Below are 21,783 nucleotides of genomic sequence, written 5' to 3'. Positions count from 1 at the left end.
ATTTGTTCTCATAATCTAACACTTGTCTCCCCTGCTATTAGTATATTGAAACTGTACAGCACCCTCTCGAAGACCAATGTATCCTTCCTGAGTTGCTGTACTCCCAATGGGACCCATCCAGAGCGCTGCCATTTGGTTTATCCATGACCATTCCCAGCTTTCTGATCCTGCCTGTGCCAACTTAGTTGATACCATCAGCAAAGTTCAATAGATGGCTCTGGACTCATTTCCCCAAGTCAGGTACAAATGCAGGGAACCAGCGAGTCAAAACCACGAAAGGATGTCAATATCTGAGCTTGTTGATTGTCTGGCAGCCACTGCAGCTCACATTCCTAACAGACATGGATCCTGCCACAAGATAACATAACATGGTAAAATGTGGTGTATCCACATAAATATCTACACACTTGCATATTCTTACTACTGAGTGGAAAGTGCATTAGGCTCTCACCCAGTTCTTTGTTACCTGTATACTTGGCTATTCCAATGCTTTGCCAGTTGACTTCCCACCCACAGCTTCAATAAATGCTATCCATTTTTTAACCCATCCACCGCTCTATAGAACATAGAACCTAGAACAATACAGCACAGAACAGGCCCTTCGGCCCACGATGTTGTGCCAAACATTTGTCCTAGCTTAAGCACCCATCCATGTACCTATCCAATTGCCGCTTAAAGGTCACCAAAGATTCTGACTCTGCCACTCCCACAGGCAGCGCATTCCATGCCCCACCACTCTCTGGGTAAAGAACCTACCCCTGACATCCCCCCTATACCTTCCACTCTTCACCTTAAACTTATGTCCCCTTGTAACACTCTGTTGTACCCGGGGACAAAGTTTCTGACTGTCTACTCTATCTATTCCCCTGATCATCTTAAAAACCTCTATCAAGTCACCCCTCATCCTTCGCCTTTCCAATGAGAAAAGGCCTAGCACTCTCAACCTATCCTCGTATGACCTATTCTCCATTCCAGGCAACATCCTGGTAAATCTTCTCTGCACTCTCTCCAAAGCTTCCACATCTTTCCTAAAGTGAGGCGACCAGAACTGCACACAGTACTCCAAATGTGGCCTTACCAAGGTCCTGTACAGCTACAACATCACTTCACGACTCTTGAATTCAATCCCTCTGCTAATGAATGCTAATACACCATAGGCCTTCTTACAAGCTCTATCCACCTGAGTGGCAACTTTCAAAGATCTTGACCTGTTGATGGCTTGATTTAAATTTGCATCCTTGTTTGTCAACCCTTCCTTGTCCTCAGCTCTCCACATAACCTCCTCTGGCTCGATAACTCCCTGGCTCCCCTCTAAACGTATCCATACCATTCTCTTTAATCACTCCCTGTGGTAGTACATTCCACATTCTCACTGCTCTCCCAGTATAAAATTTCCTTCTACTTTCCTATTGAGTTCTTCATGACTATCTTGCATCATTGGCTTCTGGCTTTGCTCTTTCTTCTTGTTAAATGTTAACACTACCAAAACCTTTCATACTTTTAAAGACCTCCATTAGGCCATCTCTCTCAGGCTTCTCTTTCTGTAGTGAAGAGAACTAGGGTGGCACGGTGGCTCAGTGGTTAGCATTGCTGCCTCACAGCACCAAGGACCTGGGTTCAATTCCAGCCTCGGGTGACTGTCTTTATAGGGCGGCGCAGTGGCTCAGTGGTTAGCACTGCTGCCTCACAGGGTCCCAGGTTTGATTCCAGCCTTGGGTGACTATCTGTGTGGAGTTTTCACATTCGCCCTGTGTCTGTGTGGGTTTCCTCCCACAGTCCAAAGATATGCAGATCAGGTGAATTGGCCATGCTAAATTGCCCACAGTGTTAGGTGCAGTAGTCAGAGGGAAATGGGTCTGGGTGGGTTACTCTTCGGAGGGTTGGTGTGGAATTGTTTGGCCGAATGGCCTGTTTGCACACTGTAGGAATTCTAATGTAATCTAATCCCAAAGGGTGTAAAAAATGGAAAGGCAAAAGTCATTGCCATAGTCTCAGAGGATCACAGGGCTATTCTCTCACTAGAAATGGAGAGAGAGAGAGACAACTGGTAGCGGTTTAACCTGAGGGTCACCATAACTCAGGCAAGGGGCGAGGTTGAGAAGGAGAGTCCTTCATGGGCTCTTGTGTTGGTAGTGTCCCTACCTCTTATCTAGGTGGCCCGAGTTCAAGTCCATACCTGCCACAGACGTGCGTCACACCTTCCCTGAACAGGTTAATGAAAAGGGGCCTACCCTGTGGGATGTCCTGGAGTTGAGGTGACTGACCTCCAACAGGCACGACCATCTTCCTATGAGCCAGGTATGACTTCAACCACTGGAGAGTTTGCTCCTGATACCCGTTGATTCCAATTCTGCTAGGGCTCCTTGATGCTACACGTGCTTGAATGCAGCCTTGATGTCAAAGGCTGTCACTCTCACCTCCCCTCCCCTCTGGAATTCAGCTCATTTGTCCATGTTTGAACCAAGGCTGTAATGAGGTCAGGAGCTGAGTGGCCCTGGCAGAACCCAAACTGGGAGTCACTGAGCAGGTTATTGCTCAGCAGGTGCTGCCTAATAGCCCTACTGACGACACCTCCATCACTTTATTGATGTTCAAGTGTAAACTGATTGTGTGGTAATTGGCTGTGTTGAACTTGTCCTGCTTTTAATGTACGGGACATACCTGGAGTGAATCAAAGTTGCTGACGACTGGTATCTGTGATGCTGAGACCACTGGAAGAAGGCAAGATAGACCATCCCAGCACTTCTGGCTGAAGGGTGCTATAAATGCTTCAGCCTTATCTTTTACACTGATGTGGCGGGCTCTTCCATTGTTGAGGATGGGGATATTTGTGGAGTCTCCTCCTCCAGCGAGTTGTTTAATTGTCCCCCACCATAAATGTCCAGATGTGGCAGGACTGCAGAGTTTAGATCTGATCCATTGCTTATGGGATCACTTAGCTCTACTTATCACTTGCTGGTTATGGTGTTTGGCTTGTAAGTAGTCCTGTTTGGTGGCTTCACCAGGTTGACATCTCATCTTCAGGTATGCCTGGTGCTGCTCCCGGCAGATTCTCCTGCATTCTCCATTGAACCAGGGTTGATCCCCTGTCTTGATGGTAATGGTTGAGTGGGAGATATGCCAAGCCATGAAGTTGCAGATTGTGCTGGAGTACAATTCTGCTGCTGTTGATGGTCCTCAGCACCTCAAGGATGCCCAGTCTTGAGTTGCTATATGTATTCAGAGTCTAGCTGAAAATGTGTTGCTGGAAAAGCGCAGCAGGTCAGGCAGCATCCAGGATAAGGATGCCCGAAACGTCGATTCTCCTGTTCCCTGGATGCTGCCTGACCTGCTGCGCTTTTCCAGCAACACATTTTCAGCTCTGATCTCCAGCATCTGCAGACCTCACTTTCTCCTCAAAGTATTCAGAGTCTATCCCATTTTGCACGGTGATAGTGCCATACAACACAATGGAGGATATTCTCAACGTAAAGGCAAGACTTTATCTCCACAAGGACTGTGTAATGGTCACACTTATTGATACTGTCATGGACACTTGAATCTGGAACCAACAGATTGGTAAGAATGAAGTTAAATATGTTTTTTCCCTCTTGTTGGTTCCCTCAGCACCTACTACAGATCGAGTCTAACAGCAATGTCCTTTAGGACCTGACCAGCTCAATCAGTAGTGCTGCTGCTGAGCCACTCTTGGTGGTGGACATTGAAAACCCCCACCCAGAGTATATTTTGAGCCCTTGCCACACTCAATGCTTCCCCCAAGTGTTGTTCAAATTGGAGGAATACTGACTCATTTATTGAGTCTGACATCAGTGATGGGAAAGTTGTTGGAAGTGAATCTGAAAGTTAAGTTTTACATGTAATTGGAGAGACAAGGATTGATTAAAAATAGTCAGCACAGTTTTGAGCAAGGAAAATCATGTCTCACCACCTTGATTAGGGTTCTTAATGACATAACCAAAACGATTGATGAAGGCAGAATGGTAGACTTGGACTTTACTTGGACTTTAGTAAAGCCTTTGACAAGGTTCTACATGGTAGACTAATTAGTAAAGTTAGATCACATGGGATTCAGGGTGAGGTTTCCAATTGGATACAATATTGGCTTGAAGTTAGGAAGCAGTGGGTGATGGTGGAAGGTTAGTTTTCAAACTGGAAGCCTGTGATTAGCGATTGGGCCTGGGTCCACTTTTGTTTGTCATTTATATAAATGATTTGGAGGAGAATGTAAGAGGCAAGGTTAGTAAGTTTGTGGATGACACCAAATTTGGTGGCACCGTGGACAGTGAAGAAGGATATCTAAGCTTATAAAGAGATCTTGATCAATTGAGTCAATGGGCTGAGGAGTAGCAAATGGAGTTTAATTTGGATAAATTTTGAGGTAATATTTTTTGGTAAAACAATCAAGGGCAGGACTTATACAGTTAATGGTAGGGCTCTGGGGTGTGTGCTAGAACAAATAGACCTACGAGTTCAGATACTTAATTCTTTGAGGTTTGCATCACAGGTTCCTGAAGAAGGGCTTATGCCCGAAACGTCGATTCTCCTGTTCCCTGGATGCTGCCTGACCTGCTGCGCTTTTCCAGCAACACATTTTCAGCTCACAGGTAGACAGGGTGGTTAAGAAGGTAGTTAGCACACTTGCCTTCATTGCTCAGACCCTTGAGTATAGGAGTTGGGAAGTCATGTTGAGGTTATACAAGACGTTGGTAAGACTCCCCTTCTGGAGTACTGTGTTCAGTTCTGGTCGCTCAGTTATAGAAAGGATATTATTAAATTGGGGAGGGTTCAGAAAAAGATTTACCAGGATGTTGCTGGGACTGGAGGGTTTGAGTCACAAAAATAGACTGAGACTTTTTTCACGAGAGTGTAGGAGGTTGAGGGGTGACCTTACAGAGGTTTATAAAATCATGAGGTGTATAAGGTGAATAGCAAAGGTCTTTTCCCTATGGTCGGGGAGTTCAAAACTAAGGGGCATATTTTTAAGGTGAGAGGAGAAAGATTTTAAAAAGGACATGAGGAGCAACCTTTTTTACACGAGAGTGGATTGTTTGTGGAATGAACTGCCAGAGGGACTGGTCGATGCAGGCTCAGTTACAATGTTTAAAAGACATTTGGATAAGTACATGAATATGAAAGTTTTGGAGGGATATGGGCCAAGCGCAGAAAGTTGGGACTAGTTTCATTTGGTACCATGGTCGATGTGGACTGGTTGGACTGAAGGGTCTGTTTCCAAGCTATATGACTTCCATTAGCCGAGGGTGGATGATACCTGGTGATTAGCAGGAAGTTTCCTTGCCCAGGTTTAGCCTGAAGCCATGAGACTCCATGGGGTCTGGAGTCAATGTTGAGGACAACTCCCTCTCAACTTTAGAATAGAATCCCGAAAGTGTAGAAACAGCACATTTGACCCAATAAATCCGCACCTAGACCCTTTCCCCCACCTGATCCCTGTAACCCTGCATTTCCCATCGCTAATGCACCAATCTAGACACCCCTGAACACTATGCGTAATTTAGCATGGCCACACCACCTAGTTAGCACTTCTTTGGACTGTGTATATCACTGTTCTACCATGTTGAATCCCTACAGTGCAGAAAGAGGCTATTTGGCTCATTGAGTTTGCACCAACCCTTTGACAAACATCCCACCCAGACTTACACCCCCCCCTATCCCTGTAATCCTGCATTTCCCATGGTGACCCACTAGCTTTCACATCCCTACTGACTACATGGCTATTTAGCATTTCCAATCCACCTAACCTGCATATCCTTGGACAGTGGGAGAAATCAGAGCACCCAACAGAAACCCATGCAGGCAGAGGGAGAACATTTAAATTCCACACAGACAGTTGCCCGAGGGTGGGATTGAACTTGGGTCCTTGGCATTGTGAGGCAATAGTGCTAACCACTGAACCATTGTGCTACCCTCAGGTTGGGTCTCTTCTGCTGGTGGGAGAGGACATATCCAGGCATGGTGATGGTAGTGCCTGGGAAGTTGTCTGTAAGGTATGATCCTGTGAGTATGACAATGTTACTCTGTGAATCAGCTCTCCAGATTTTGGCACAAGTAAGGAGGACTTTGCATTCTAAACCTTACAATGATCACTGTCTCCCAAATATTCTCCCACTGGCACTGAACCTACCTGGCATCATTTCCTTGTTTGCAGATGATATGAAATCTGAAAGTTAAGACATTGACAAAAGGACATAGACAAGTTGGTGGGGTGGACAGATAGGTGGTAGATGAAGTTCAATGCATGAAAAGTGAGGTGATATATTTTGGTAGAAAGAACATGGACAGATAATGTAAAGTAGGGATGCAATACTCAGGGGAATAGGGGTCAGAAGGATCTGGGTATATATGTATAAAGATTACTAAAGGTGGCAGGAGAACCAGATACAGGATTTAATAAAGGATATGTGGTCCTTGGCTTTGCTAAAAGGGGAATAGAGTACAAGAACAAAGAGATGATGTTGAACTTGTACAAGACATTTGTTAGACTTCAGCCGGAGTATTGTGTACAGTTATAAGAAGTATGTGAATACATTGACGAGAGTGAAGAACAGACTTATGGGAGAAGGATTCTGGGGATGAGAAACTTCAGTTGTTCTCCCTGGAAAGAAAAAGGCTAAGAGGTGATTTGATACAAGTTTTCAAGATCATGAGGCATGTGAATCAAGTAGATAGAAATAAACTTTCCATTTGCTAAAGAATTGGGAACAAGATGGCGCAGCTTTAAAGTAATTTGCAAAGGTAGAAAATATAGAGTTACAGAGACATAGAGATATACAGCATGGAAACAGACCCTTCGGTCCAACTCATCCATGCCGACCAGGTATCCTAAATAAATCTAGTCCCATTTGTTAGAATTTGGCCTATATCCCTCTAAACACTTCCAATTCATATATCTATCCAGACACTTTTTGAATGCTGTAATTGTATCAGCCTTCATCATTTCTTCTGGAGCTCATTCCATACAGGCACCATCCTCTGCCTGAAAAAGTTGTCTGTTAGGTCCTTTTTAAATCTTTCCCTTCTTACCTTAAACCTCTGCACTCTAGTTTTGGACCCCCCACCTTGGGGAAAAGAGCTTAGCAATGCACCCTATCTATGCCACTCATGATTTTATAAACTTCTATAAGGCCACCCCTCAGCCTGTAACGCTCCAGGGAAAATAGCCCCGGCCTATCCAGTCTCTCCTTTTGGCCAAACCCTCAATTCTTGGCACTATCCTTGTAAATCTTTTCTGAACCCTTTCAAGTTTCACAACATCCTTCCTATAGCAGTGTGAAGTAAGAAAAATCTTTTTCACACAATAAGTCGGTCAGATCGGGAAGACACTGCCTGGAAATGTGAAGGGGGCAGGCTCAATCAAGGCATTGGAGTATTATTTGATTAGAAGCAATTTGTTGGGTTAAGGGAGGAGACTCTCAAGGGAGACTCTTAAGTCATAGTGCTTGTTGGATAGTGGGGCAGAAGCGATGGACCGAATAGCTTCTTCTGTACTGGAATAATTCTGCGACTCTAAGAATGTAAAACTGGAGTGGGTTTGATGCTGAATATGGAACTGGACTCTGACTGATACAGAATTTGGAACTGGAGTCAGATTGATGCAGAATGTGGAACTGGAATAGGTTTGAATGCATCATCCACCATCATAAACATTCACTCCCTCCACTACTGGTGTGTAGTGTGTACTATATACCCGATGCACTCGCCAAAACTCCTCCCACAGCATCTTCCAAGCCTATTCCATTTAAAAAGTCAAGGGCAGAAGATACATGAGAACACCGCCGCCTGCAGATTGCCCTTGAAACCACACATCTTCCCAATTTGCTACTTTATCACCGTTCCTCCAGTGATGCTGGGTCAAAGTCCTGGAGCTCTATTCTGAACCAACACTCGGGCTGCGTTTAACAAATGCGTTGCATCAGTTCATTAAGATGATTCATCGCCATCCTCTCGGGGGCAGTTAGGGATGGATGAAAAATGCTGGTCTGACCACTGAAGCCCATATCCCACAGCAGAATAAAACAAAACTTCCTGAACAGTGAGATATGCTCATGTATGATATGCCACTGATTGTAAACATTGCACTTCTGAATATTGGAACGTGTTGAGAAGCCTTTATCTTTTCAGGGTTGAGAATTTCGTTCGTTCCTGCAGCTTGAGACAGATGGAATTCACAATGTTGCCAGTCGTAGTGACTGCCCACTTTTTAACACTGCTGCCAAGTGTAGTCGAATTTGAAGAGGGCTGAGGTTTCCCTGAGGGAGTCTGAAGTATAGACCTCTGTCAGTCGATTCCCATTGTCACTAAAATTGTTAACAAGCTTCATTTATCCCGGTATATAACAACTGACAATTGACAATGTGTGGATGTTTGCACAATATTCAGCACCATTCACAACTCTTCAGATACCAAAGCAGTACATGTTCAAATGTAATAGGGTCTGGACAAGTTCCAGGCTTAGACTGACAAGTGGTAATTAACATGTGTGCCACACAAATGCCAGGCAATGACCATCTCCAATAAGAGACCATCTAACCACCACCCCTTGACATTCAAGGATGTTACCGTCGCTGTATCCCCCACTGACAACATCCTAGGGGTTATCGCTAACCAGAAACTCAACTGGATTCACCACACAAACAGAATGGCTACAAGAGCAGGTCAGAGGCTAGGAATACTGTTGCAAGCAAATCACCTGCTGACTCTCCAAAGCCTATCCACCATCTACAAGGCACAAGTCAGGAGTGTGATGGAATACTCCCCACTTTCCTGGATGGGGGAAGCTCAAACAACACTTAAGAAACGTAACACCATCCAAGTCAAAGCAGCCTGCTTGATTGGCACCATGCCACAAATATTCACTCCCTTCCACCATCCAGGTTTTGAAGTAGCAGCATGTGCTACCTACAAGATGCACTGCTGAAATTCACCAAAGATCCTCAGGCAGCACCTTCCACACCCACGATCACTTCCATCGAGAAGGAGAAGGGCAGCAGATGTTTGGGAACACCTCCACCTGCAAGTTCCCCTCAAAGCCACTGACCATCCTGACTTGGAAATATATCGCCGCACCTTCATTGTCACGGTATCAAAACCCTGGAACTCTCTCCCTAATGGCATTGTGGATCAACCCACACCACGTGGACTGCAGCGGTTTAAGAAAGCAGCTTGTCACCATCTTCGCAAGAGCTGTATCAATCTGGTTAACATTAGCTCCACATTCTAAATCAAGCTAATTCCATTTCCACATCCTGTACCTCGCCATCTTCAATTCCACATTCTGCACCAATCTGACCCATATTTTTGCAAAATTCCCACTCCAGTTTCACATTCTGTAGCAAACCCACTCCGGTTCCAAATAATGTGTTCGGCAGATTCCAGCTCCACATTCTGTATTAAATTCCACTCCAGTTCCAAATAATGTGTCAGACAGATTCCAGTTCCACATTCTGCACAAAACAGACTCCAGTTACACATGCAGGGGGAGTTGAGGGACCTGTCAGTTGTGTGAGCTCGGTGGAAGATGTGGCTCTGACACTTTCTGCAGCCTCAGTCTAACCCTGATCCAGTACTCTCGAGCAGCCCCTGGATGCTCTCCTGGACCTTGTAGCTATCTCCTCACCCCGGGGACCGAATTCAGTGAATCACATCAGGAACACTTTTTTCTGAAATTGTTGGCAACTCCCCACAGGTCTGTGGACAGCTTTCTAATTTATCACAGTAACAAGTAAAATGAATAGTTATTAATCATGTACAGAACACTGCTTTGTTTTTTGAATTTAAACATTGAAAAGGTGGCTTGCTTGAGTAGGACTATTATTTATCTTATGAATTCAGTTAAAAACCTAGGAGGCATCGTACAGAAATTGCTTCTTGCTGTATTTCATGGGATTCTATTTCTGACAGTGTTAGATCAGGTATAATCTTCGCTAAGTATTGACTGGTTTGATGTGAAATATGGAAGGTTATAACCAAATGAAGGTTTATTGTACCTTATTAGTATCATTAGATGTCTGTAAGGGAATAACCTGAGGCAGAGGCAGGTCAGTTTTGAAGTGTTTTAGATTGAGGCATTACACGCTATAACAGTCTTATTCTGACCCTTTCGGCTTATATTAGGAGCTCATGGTTTTGGGGATGATGCTTTAACATGGGCAGGGAACTAACGCACTGACAGGGAAAAGAGAGTTGGAGTAAATGGATACATTTTGGATTGGCAAACCCATGGGATCAGTCGGATCAGTGGTGGTGCCTTAAATCCTTTACAACCCATAGTAAACGGGGCCGTCTGTATTGTAGCCAAACTTACTGATGATATAAAGATACAGGTGGAAGCACCTGCACAGGGATCTACATGGGTTGAGGGAGTGGGATGGATTATGATCTGGGAAAATGTGAGGTTGTCCACTCAGAAGGAAGAATAAAAAAAAGACTTATTTAAATCGAGAGAGAGAGAGAGAGACGGCAGAATGCAATACAGATGGATCAGCGTCTGAATCATAAGAGAGTTCTAAGTGCAGCAAATAATTGTCAGAGCAGATGTGATGCTGGGCTTTACTGCAGTGGAGGTTGGAGTGTAAAAGTAGGGAATTCTTGCTCCAAAAGTAGGCAGCATAATTAGATCCCACCCAGAGCACTGTCTATGGAGCAATATTTAAGGAGCACTGTCCTCACATTTCAAGACAGTTCAGTGAAAGTTCACTGAGGTTGATTCCTGGGGTAAAGGGATTGTCTTATGAGGAAAGCTACTGCGGGTTGGGGTTTAGAAAAAAGATCTTGTTGAAACAGAAATGATTCTAAGGGCATAGATGCTGTGACTGTCTCTCGTCTTGTTGGGGAATCTATTACTAGGAACCCCAGTTTCAGAATTAAAGGGCTTTCTTTTGAGATGGAGGTGAGGATGAACTCCAAACCTCCAGATTAACACTGCAGGCCAGAACTTTGAATATACTCAAGACTGAGTTCGACATATTTGATCAACAAGGGAATAGATAGATAAAATGAGTTGTGCCCACAGCTAGATCACAGTGGTTCAGTCGTTGGCACTGCTGCCTCACAGCGCTGGGGACCTGGGTAATTCCACCCTCAGGTAATTGTGTCTGTGAAGTTTGCACATTCTCCGGTGTGTACGTGGATTTCTTCCTACAGTGCAGGCTAGGTGACAGAGGGCCAGGGAGTGGGTGTGGGTGCGATGCTCTTCAGAGTGTCAATGTGGATTTGATGGACTAACTGGCCTGCTCCCATACTTGTAGGGATTTTATGAAACATGATCTTACTGAATTGTGGATAAGCCTCCAGGGCCCAAAAATAGCCTGTTTCTGTTCCTATTTCTTATATTTTAATGTGCATCATTCTAACTCTCTCTGCCCAGGTCAGCTGGCTTCAGACTGCACTTGTCCCTGCATGGGCTGACCATTAATATTTGGCAGTGACATAGGTGGGAGCACGCATTCTGAAAGAAGGCAGCAGGTTCTTGTTCCTGCTAGCACCCCCACCCTCCCCCAGACTGGTTTCACAGCTATCCCAGTGACCTGATACTGAGTGCCTGCAACCCCCTTCCATATATGATGGATGACAAAATTCAAATCACTACAGCAAAGCGCGGAGCATCAAAGGCACTTCTCCTACTAAGGTAAAATAATGGCCAAACATTGTCCAACGTCCATGGGGAGGCCATGGCCTAGTGGTATCATTGCTGGGCTGTTAATCCAGAAACTCAGGTCATGTCCCACCATGGCAGATGGTAGAATTTGAGTTCAATAAAAATCTGTAATCAATAGTATTCATAAAATCATTGCCAATTGTCAGGAAAGCCCATCTGTTTCCCTAATGTCCTTTAGGGAAGGAAACTGCTGTCCTTACCTGGTCTGGACTACATGACCTAGAAAAATGCAATTGACTTTTAACTGGTCTCTGGGATGAAGTAATAAATATTGGTCTGTCCAACAACATCCTTCATCCCATGAATGAAAAGAACTGTAATTTGCAGTTGCAAGCTAAGCTCGGGTGTGATCCACAATGACTATCACCTCTGTACAGAAAACAGTTTTTGCATTGTAGTCTGTCCCTACACATGCATTGCACACATAATGTTTAAAGTCACAACCACCTGATGAAGGAGCAGCGTTCAGAAAGCTGGTGCTTCCAATTAAACCTGTTGGACTATAACCTGGTGTTGTGTGATTTTTAACAATGTTTAAAGTGTTTGGGGCATCTAGTGATATAACTTGAATTGTTATTGCTTTTTCATCTGGTGTCCATCCATTCCGACAGTGATCTTGTCTTTATATGGAATGTCATTGGTGTATTAAGTGTTGGCCCGCCAGGACTAATGTTCATTCGGTTCAAGGTGTGATTGTTGAAATCACATCCTCCCCATCAGCGGTCTCTCCAGTTGCACAAAAGTCTGTTCTTACAATGACATACCTGGTCGTTCTTTTCCACGGTGTACAATGGAAATGACAGCTTCTTTACACAGGTCCCAAGTTGCTGAGGGGGGAGATTTTATTAAGACCATTAAATGTTTGCATTCTGACTTGCTCTCCAACTTACAGTGCTGATTTGGCACCTTTATCAAAGTGAAATTTGGCTTTCTGTCATTTCACTTTGATTTTGTCACCCACTCCTGTATCAGTTCTGGATTTTGAGTTTTAGCTATTGGCGGAGTACGCCATGTCCACCTCTGTGCTGGATTTTTCTGCTCTTAATGATTCCCCTTTGGCAGTCTTTACTGCTGCCTCAGCTTTTCACTTTGACTGGGGTAGTGTAGAGATGATGTGTGATGCTGAAGTTTCCAAGCATTTATAAAATACCTGAATTCTCCATTTGTGAATTGAGGGGCATTGTCACTCATCACAATGTCTGGATTGCTGTAATGACTGAAGTCTGCTTTCAGTCATTGATGTTTTTCAATCCCAGCATGGTAAATTGATGGTGACAGTTCCTGTGAGAATGAAAGGATTAACTTCATCCTTCTTCCATAGTTTGTCTGGAACATCATGAGTCATGAGTGCCTTAGCTTAGGTTTTTTTAACTTGATGTTCACTGCACTGGCAGATGAAGTCTTTGGTCTTATTGCTGAAGATAGAACATTGTAATCTCTTCCTCAGATGAGACTTAATTTCTTGATGATTCACACAGAATGTGCTCAGCATTTTGTTTCTTGTCTCCATTTCAATACTGACTCTATTTTCTTTGTTCAAGATTGGGCTATTGCTTAATGTCAGAATGCCAAATACACTCTTAACGCCACCAGCTGAGTCTTTGACGGTTCGATCCTGACCACTTTACTTTCTGTAGCGCTTGGGAGTTTCCACTTGTTGTTAATTTACTCGACTCGAGCAGGACATCAGTTTGTCGGATTCAGAGTCTCTGTTGACTCGATAACTTCAAGACTGTATCATTGCTGTTGCTGGAAAATTTCACACTCTATGGCACAATGGCTCAGTGGTTAGCACTACTACCTCGCAGCACCAGGGACCTGGGTTAGATTAGATTACTTACAGTGTGGAAACAGGCCCTTCGGCCCAACAAGTCCATACCGCCCCACCGAAGCGCAACCCACCCATACCCCTACATCTACCCCTTACCTAACACTACGGGCAATTTAGCATGGCCAATTCACCTGACCTGCACATCTTTGGACTGTGGGAGGAATCCGGAGCACCCGGAGGAAACCCATGCAGCCACGGGGAGAATGTGCAAACTCCACACAGTCAGTCGCCTCAGGCGGGAATTGAACCCAGGTCTCTGGCGCTGTGAGGCAGCAGTGCTAACCACTGTGCCACTGTGCCACCGTGCCGCCCTCGGGTGACTGTCTGTATGGAGCTTGCACATTCTCCTTGTGTTTGTGTGGGTTTCCTCTGGGTGCTCCGGTTTCCTCCCACCAGGTTAGGCGGACTGGTCATGCTAAATTGTCCCACAGTGTGTAGGCTAGATGGATTAGCCATGGTAAAATGCAGAGTTATAGGGTGGGGTCTTGGTTCTTGGTGGCATGCTCTTCAGAGGGTTGGCAGACTTGATGGACTGAATGGCCTCTTCCTGCACTATAGGAATGCTATGATTCTGTTCTAGTGTCATCAACTTCCTTGAAAAGGAGTGCTGCTCTTGACAGCATCCATCTCCCCTTCCCGTGTTTGTAATTCCCTTCCGGTTATTGCCTCCGTAAACAAAGTGCCTTTCCACACAGAAGCTTTGGATTGAAGCAGATTCAGAGAGATGCTTTTAAGTAGCTTGTGGTCAGACCCCACTGTCACTTTAATTCTTTTAAATTATAAGCCTGTTTTTCCTAATCAACCTGCTTCAGAGATGTTATTACTCACCTCTGAAGCCAGTGGGACTTAAACCTGGACCTCCTGATCCAAGGGTAGGGATACTACCAACTGCATCTTAAGAGAGGTACTGATTAAAATGTTCACTAACAAAGACATTTTGCAGGCATTCGTTCTCAAGCTGTGCATTCAGTTTGGTTAATGCAAGTGAAACTGTTGTCTATCTCACTGCAGGGCGACTTCCTCACTGACATGACAGGACCTCAGGACTGGAGTTGTCATCACTAGTTTTTTGATGTGAGTGAAAGCTGCCTTCTGTTCAAATTCCATGCCACATCTTTATCTGTAGCTTGTGGAGAGGTACACACTCTGGTGTTAAACTGGGCAGGAAATGAACTAATCCCTTGCAACTCCAACGGACTGTTACACTGCCATCACACCTGATGGTTGCTGCATCTCAGCTACAGCTCAGATGTCATCAGCATCAGGTTAAAATGCTTTCAACTGTCACGACATAACCGTGGACTTGATGTCAGTCACATTGTTTAACCTTGTTTAGCTTCAGGTTAATATGGCAAGCTCTCTCTCGGGTCTGATCATGGTCTGTAATGGTTTCTTCCATTATATCTCCACTAGTAGATCATCCATGATCACTTCCACTCTGGAGAAGGTCACTGACTATCTCATATTGTTGGTGTTGATAATTTTCCAGAGCAATGGGAGCGTCAAACAGAATGGGCTGTACCTTCTGAGTACTGTCCAGAATATAGCTGCAGTTTGCATCCATCACTCCTCCTGGAAGGGTGTCAGATCTGGCAGGGACACTGTCACGGCCTTCCCTGTTTTGGGAAGCACCTTCAACTCCAGAGGTACTGTGACTGAGGTCATTCACATTAGGGCATGCCTTCACTTGCAAGAAAGAGACAAACATGTCAGTGACCGTGTTGCAATGAGTTTGGGTGAAATGCCTACCGTAGCTGAATAGCTGGAGCGACGGGCTTGGATGGTCTGTGAAACACTGGTGGGCAAGAGCTAATTGGAAAGTATGTGAGAGTTAGGCCTAGACTGCAGGAGTGTCAGTGGACCTGAACTTCCCAATGATCTTCAGAAACTGTTACTCAGATGAAACAAGGAGAAGAAAGGATTAATAAATCCCCTAAGGCATTCAGGAGGGTCATCCTGATCAGGAGAGCGGTTAGAATGTGACACTCGCTGATGTGTGGACGAGTTGAGGTACTTCGTTTTGAAGCAGGACTGAATAATTACAGGTGACAGCTGAATATTAGGCTCAAGTCTTGTTAGAGATTACAGCAGAGTAAGTGATGGTAATGTGGAACAGTAGCAATGAGAGAGGCTGTTGGAGCAGGGAGAGAGGTTAGGGGAGCAGGGAGAGGGGCTGGTGGAGCAGGGAGAGAGGCTGTTGGAGCAGGGAGAGAGGTTAGGGGAGCAGGGAGAGGGGCTGGGGGAGCAGGGAGAGAGGTTAGGGGAGCAGGGGGAGGGGCTGGGGGAGCAGGGAGAGAGGTTAGGGGAGCAGGGAGAGGGACTGGGGGAGCAGGGGGAGAAGTTAGGGGAGCAGGGAGAGGGGCTGGGGGAGCAGGGAGAGGAGCTGGTGGAGCAGGGAGAGGAGCTGGTGGAGCAGGGAGAGGAGCTGGTGGAGCAGGGAGAGAGGCTGGGGGAGCAGGGAGAGAGGCTGGGGGAGCAGGGAGAGGGGCTGGGGGAGCAGGGAGAGAGGCTGGGAGAGCAGGGAGAGGGGCTGTGGGAGCAGGGAGAGAGGCTGGTGGAGCAGGGAGAGGGGCTGGGGGAGCAGGGAGAGAGGTTAGGGGAGCAGGGAGAGGGGCTGGGGGAGCAGGGAGAGAGGCTGGGGGAGCAGGGAGAGGGGCTGGTGGAACAGGGAGTGGGGCTGGGGGAGCAGAGAGAGAGGCTGGGGGAGCAGGGAGAGGGGCTGGGGGAGCAGGGAGAGAGGTTAGGGGAGCAGGGAGAGAGGCTGGGGAGCAGGGAGAGAGGCTGATGGAGCAGGGAGAGGGGCTGGGGGAACAGGGAGAGAGGCTGGGGAGCAGGGAGAGAGGTTAGGGGAGCAGGGAGAGAGGCTGGGGGAGCAGGGAGAGAGGGTGGGGGAGCAGGGAGAGAGAGGCTGGGGGAGCAGGGAGAGAGGCTGTGGGAGCAGGGAGAGAGGCTGTGGGAGCAGGGAGAGAGGTTAGGGGAGCAGGGAGAGAGAAGCTGGGGGAACAGGGAGTGAGGCTGTGGGAGCAGGGAGAGAGAGGCTGGGGGAGCAGGGAGAGGGGCTGGGGGAGCAGGGAGAGAGGTTAGGGGAGCAGGGAGAGAGAAGCTGGGGGAACAGGGAGTGAGGCTGTGGGAGCAGGGAGAGAGGCTGGGGGAGCAGGGAGAGAGAGGCTGGGGGAGCAGGGAGAGAGGCTGGGGGAGCAGGGAGAGAGAGGCTGGGGGAACAGGGAGAGAGGCTGTGGGAGCAGGAGAGGGTCAGGGGGAGCAGGGAGAGAGATTAGGGGAGCAGGGAGAGGGGCTGGTGGAGCAGGGAGAGGGGCTGATGGAGCAGGGAGAGGGGCTGGGGGAACAGGGAGAGAGGCTGTGGGAGCAGGGAGAGAGGCTGGGGGAGCAGGGAGAGAGGCTGTGGGAGCAGGGAGAGAGGTTAGGGGAGCAGGGAGAGAGAGGCTGGGGGAACAGGGAGAGAGAGGCTGTGGGAGCAGGGAGAGAGGCTGGGGGAGCAGGGAGAGAGAGGCTGGGGGAGCAGGGAGAGAGAGGCTGGGGGAACAGGGAGAGAGGCTGTGGGAGCAGGGAGAGAGGCTGGGAGAGCAGGGAGAGAGGCTGGGGGAGCAGGGAGAGAGGCTGGGGGAGCAGGGAGAGGGGCTGTGGGAGCAGGGAGAGAGGCTGGGGGAGCAGGGGGAGAGGCTGGTGGAGCAGGGAGAGGGGCTGGTGGAACAGGGAGAGGGGCTGGTGGAACAGGGAGAGGGGCTGGAGGAACAGGAAGAGGGGCTGGGGTGTTGTGTGATGGGGCGGCGGATCAGGGAGAGACAGTGGTGTGTGAGGGGCTGGTGGAGAAGAGGGAGAGGCAAGTGGCGAAGGGAGCAGGAAATGTAATTGGGAGCTGTATTGAGTGACCTTGATCGCTTATGCGAGTATGAAACTCTGGGCAAGGTTCCTGGAGCCCAACTCCAAGAGGTGACCTCCTGGACCACATGCTGCTATTCCCTTCCCAGGATTTGTCCTGTGTGTTTTCTGGTTTCTGCTACAATCAGGTCTTTTCTTCTCCTGCATGGCCCATGCTTACTGGGGTGCTTCCTTCCTCCCTGTTTCACAGTTCAGGTGGTGCTCTGTCTAGGCAATTCCTATAAAACCAGCAGCCATGTGTGTGTATTGAGTGCAGCTCTCTGGTAAGAGGGACACAAGATTTGGAACATTAGCTGGCTGTGTGTGTCTCCCCTCCGCTTATCGATCCTGTAAACAGCAAAAAGAGTTGGCCTCAGAGAAAAGAGTATGATGTTTCCTGGAGTTTACCGAAAACCGGTGTGTGTGTGTGTGTGTGACTGATTGTGAGAGAGTGAGTGTGTGTGTGCACGTGCGCGTGCCTGATTGTGAGAGATAGAGTGAGTGTGTGTGACTGATTGTGAGAGAGAGAGAGTGAGTGAGTGAGTGTGTGTGCACGCGCACGTGTGCATGTGTGTGTGTTTGTATATACGTGTGTGTGTATGCCCATTGTGAATCGCTGTTACAGTGGGTCAGGGTAAGAGGCTTCATACACTGTATCCCAACTGGCTGTAAAATGTTTCTGATTTCACTTCTGAATGGCAGGACTTGTGAACAGTAGATAGATGACACTGTGGCTCCCGTCAAAGATGTGGCAGGTGGAGCTGATTTTTGTGATGGTCAACTAGGACAAGACCAGCCAAAGAAAGACACAAATAAATCCAATCAGGAATTCAGGGGAAACACTGTGATCTGGAGAGTGGTCAGAATGAGAAATTCACTGCCATATGGGGTATCTGAGGCGTATTGAAATGGTACAGAATCCATATGTAAGGAGAACAATAGCGAGTTCTGTATAGATTAAAGTGGGAAGCTGGTTCATGTGGAGTATTGTTGTGGCTGAATGACCTGCTTTGGTTGTATTCTTGAAAATACCAAGAGTACCTTCACATACCCTGCTGATGTATGGTAGAACCTTTTGACCATTCAGTCCCTTGTCCCTATTCCAAAATTCAATTAAGATCGTGATTGGTTTGGATCTCAGTTCCATCCTCTGCCTTCATTTTGCAGTCTTTAATACCCAGGCCTAACAAAAATGCATCAATCCCTGTTTTGACATTTTCACTTGACCCCGCCCCCAGCCTCGATCATGTTTTTGGAGGGAGAGGGTTCCACAGATTTCCCCTCCCCTTGGTGTGAGGTAGGCCTGGCTGAGATCACCCCTGGCCATCCCTAGTCCTAACTTTAAGGTTATATTCCCCTTGTTCAGGACATGCTTGGCAGAGGAAAGAGTGTCCATCCATCTTTTCTCTCTAAGTCTATCTGGTTTAATAGCAGCCCAGTTTTTCAGATGAGCTGTTTCTCAGGCTGGGATGAGTTCGCTCAGTTGGCTGGATGGCTGGTTTGCGATGCAGAGTGACACCTCCAGTTCTTTCTCTCTCTCTAATGAGACTGTAGTATTATGGTGAGTTTACCTTTACAACGGCTCTGAGCCTTAAATGCTCTGATTATTTTCCAGCAGCCGCAACCTTTCTTATCCAGAGTCTGAAGCTCACAGGTTCAAGTGCACCTTCAGAGACTTGGGCACCTAATCCTGTCTGGTGGCTTAATGGTTAGCAGTGCTGCCTCACAGCACCAGAGACCTGGGTTTGATTCCACCCTCAGGTGCCTGTCTGTCTGTGTGGGTTTCCTCTGGGTCCTCTGGTTTCCTCCCACAGTCCAAAGATGTAAAGGCTAGTTGGTTTAATCATGGTAAATGCAGGGTTGCAGGGACAGTGTCGGGTGCTGGTTCTGGGTGGGATGCTCTGTGGAGTGTCAGAGGAGACTCGATGGGCTGAATGGACTCTTTCTGCACTGTAAACATTCCGTGCATCAATGACACAGCAGTACTGAGGGAAAGCTACTCTGTCAGAAATGCAAAACCTGGGCTATGTCCATCAGTTAAGATGTGTGCAAATGAACCCAGGAAACTGTTCAAGAAAAATCAGGGTATGATCCTGGGGTCCTTGCCAATAATCAAACCTCGAGTGACATCAGTTGTGGGAATGTTTCGTCCTGCCTTATCTCTGTTCATCTACAAGATTGTGGAATGCCGTGGAGGTGTGAAAGGAGCTGGATTAACAACAAGGAAAAGCAAAGAGGTAACTTGCATCTTAACAGCAGCTTGCATGACCTCAGACCATCTCAAAGGGCCTCGCAGATAATGATGTACGTTTTGAAGGGTAATCACTGTTACTCCATGAAAAACACAGCAGTCAATTTTCACTCAGCAAGCTCCCGCGAATCAGCATGGAGCTGGATGATCAGGAATGGAGCTGAGAGAGAAACGAATGTTGGTGAAAACGCTAAAGAGAATGTCCCTGCACTTCAGTAACAGTGAGGCGGGGACATTTATGTGGTTTAAGGCCACATTATTGTTTTTCTGCTCTGCCTTCTTCATTTACAAAACCTTGAACAAACTACCACAAATGTACAGCAGTGGCTGGCTTGTCTCTCTCTCTCTCTCTCTCTGTGAGCTTGTCGGCCTCCTAACCTGGAAATGACAAAGTGGATAAAGGTTTAAACATGAATCACATTGAAATCTCCCCAAGGTGCTGCCTTACATAGTGCTCCAGCCCTACGCCATTTATTAATGACACAGGGCTCTCATATCTTTGGCAGTAAGAGCACCACCTCAGGCCTGTGAGTGAATAGTGTTTAGGATGATAATGCGGTGCTGATTTTGTGGCATAATTTGACCCCCATACCCTACCCTCCAGCCAACATCCTGCCTTAATGTTACACAACTGATGATAATGCTGTACTACATTAAATGCGTGCCATACCTCATTCCACCCTCTCTATGATTTAAAGTAATCATAAACTACTTATTCTTTAGTTGTGTCATTTTATTCCCTTCTGGTTGCTAGTTGGTTTGTTGTCATTTTAGAGCCTTCCCACGGTGATTACCATTCCAGTTATAATTTGGAGATGCCGGTGTTGGACTGGGGTGTACAAAGCTAAAAATCACGCAACACCAGGTTATAGTCCAATAGGTTTAATTGGAAGCACTAGCTTTTGGAGTGCTCTCCTTCATCAGATGGTGAAGGAGCAGCACTTTGAAAGCTAGTGCTTCCAATTAAACATGCTGGACTATAACCTGGTGTTGCATGATTTTTAACATTGTACATTCCAGTTATGGGTTGTGTTCTGGCTTATCCTGCTGTCCTGTCACAGAGTCATAGAGTCATACAGCACGGAAACAGACCGTTCGGTCCAACCAGTCCATGCTGACCATAATCCCAAACTAAACTTGTCCCACCGGTCTGCTGCTGGCCCATATCCCTCCAAACCTTTCCTATTCATGTACTTATCCAAATGCCTTTTAAACATTGTAATTGTACCCACATCCACCACTTCCTCAGAAAGTTCATTCCACACATGAACCACCTTCTGAGTAAAAAGAATTTGCCCCTCATGTCTTTTTTAAAATCTCTCTCCTCTCACCTTAAAAATGTATCCCCTGGTCTTGAAATCCCCCACCCTGGGGAAAAGATACCTACCATTAACTCTATCTATGCCCCTCATTATTTTATAAACTTCTATAAGGTTGCCTCTGAACCTCCTATGCTCTAGTGTCTCTGACAATGAAAGTCTTGTGTTGAAAGAAATTGCTTCGAACCAAGGATGACCTGTGGGCAGAAAGCATGGCAGGAAGAATGAAGTGAGGCAAGCCCAGAGCTGGAAAAACTGTTGGGAGATGGAGGAGGATAAGGGCTCCTCAAAACCACTCGTCCAGGGTCTTTAGAGACCAATTCTTTTATTTTAATTTAAGAGAGCACCAGTCGATAAGCATCACCACAAAGATTGTCCCAAAAATCCGTCACGTTTACAGCTGCAAGTCGGGCAAGGACTGCATTACCTGTGCCTGTCAAGTCGAAAGAATTGTCTTCAAAGTACAGAATTGTTCCCAGTGAGCTACATTCTTCCTAGATTATTCAGATCTCCAGTCAATCTTGCTTAGGCAATCTGCCATTTTGTGAATTAAGTCATCCCACAACCTACCAGCAGCATCAGGTTTTCACTATTGTCAACTTGAGTCTGGTATCCTCAGCTGTCCTTCCATATGGCAATCTGATGTCATAGTTGAATAGTTATTCTTAAGAATTAAGACTGATGCACGGTTTCCCACGTAACTTCACAGAGTTCATCTGTGAATATGTCAGACTATATCACCTCAATAATAGGACAATCACTGTTGGAACTATGCATACTTTGAAAATGAATACAGTTCAATGGTTGAAACTTTCAGTGTTCAATGCAT

The 21,783-nt window shown here is 46.6% G+C and overlaps 1 protein-coding gene across 1 annotated transcript in view; it reads left to right on the top strand.

The window, feature by feature from the left end:
• The first annotated feature begins 9,570 nt into the window (after window positions 1-9,570).
• Window positions 9,571-21,783, top strand: part of prlh2r (prolactin releasing hormone 2 receptor) — a 36,085-nt gene continuing 23,872 nt past the window's right edge. The window contains exon 1 of the mRNA XM_043698478.2: window positions 9,571-9,703. The gene's annotated coding sequence lies outside the window, so the exon portion shown is untranslated. The remainder of the gene's footprint in view (window positions 9,704-21,783) is intronic.

Source organism: Chiloscyllium plagiosum, unplaced genomic scaffold (assembly GCF_037043375.1).
Source record: "Chiloscyllium plagiosum isolate Xiang-an unplaced genomic scaffold, Cpla_swu_hap1 HiC_scaffold_8, whole genome shotgun sequence".
In the NCBI taxonomy this organism is placed as follows: domain Eukaryota; kingdom Metazoa; phylum Chordata; class Chondrichthyes; order Orectolobiformes; family Hemiscylliidae; genus Chiloscyllium; species Chiloscyllium plagiosum.
This window is presented reverse-complemented; position numbering and strand designations above follow the sequence as displayed.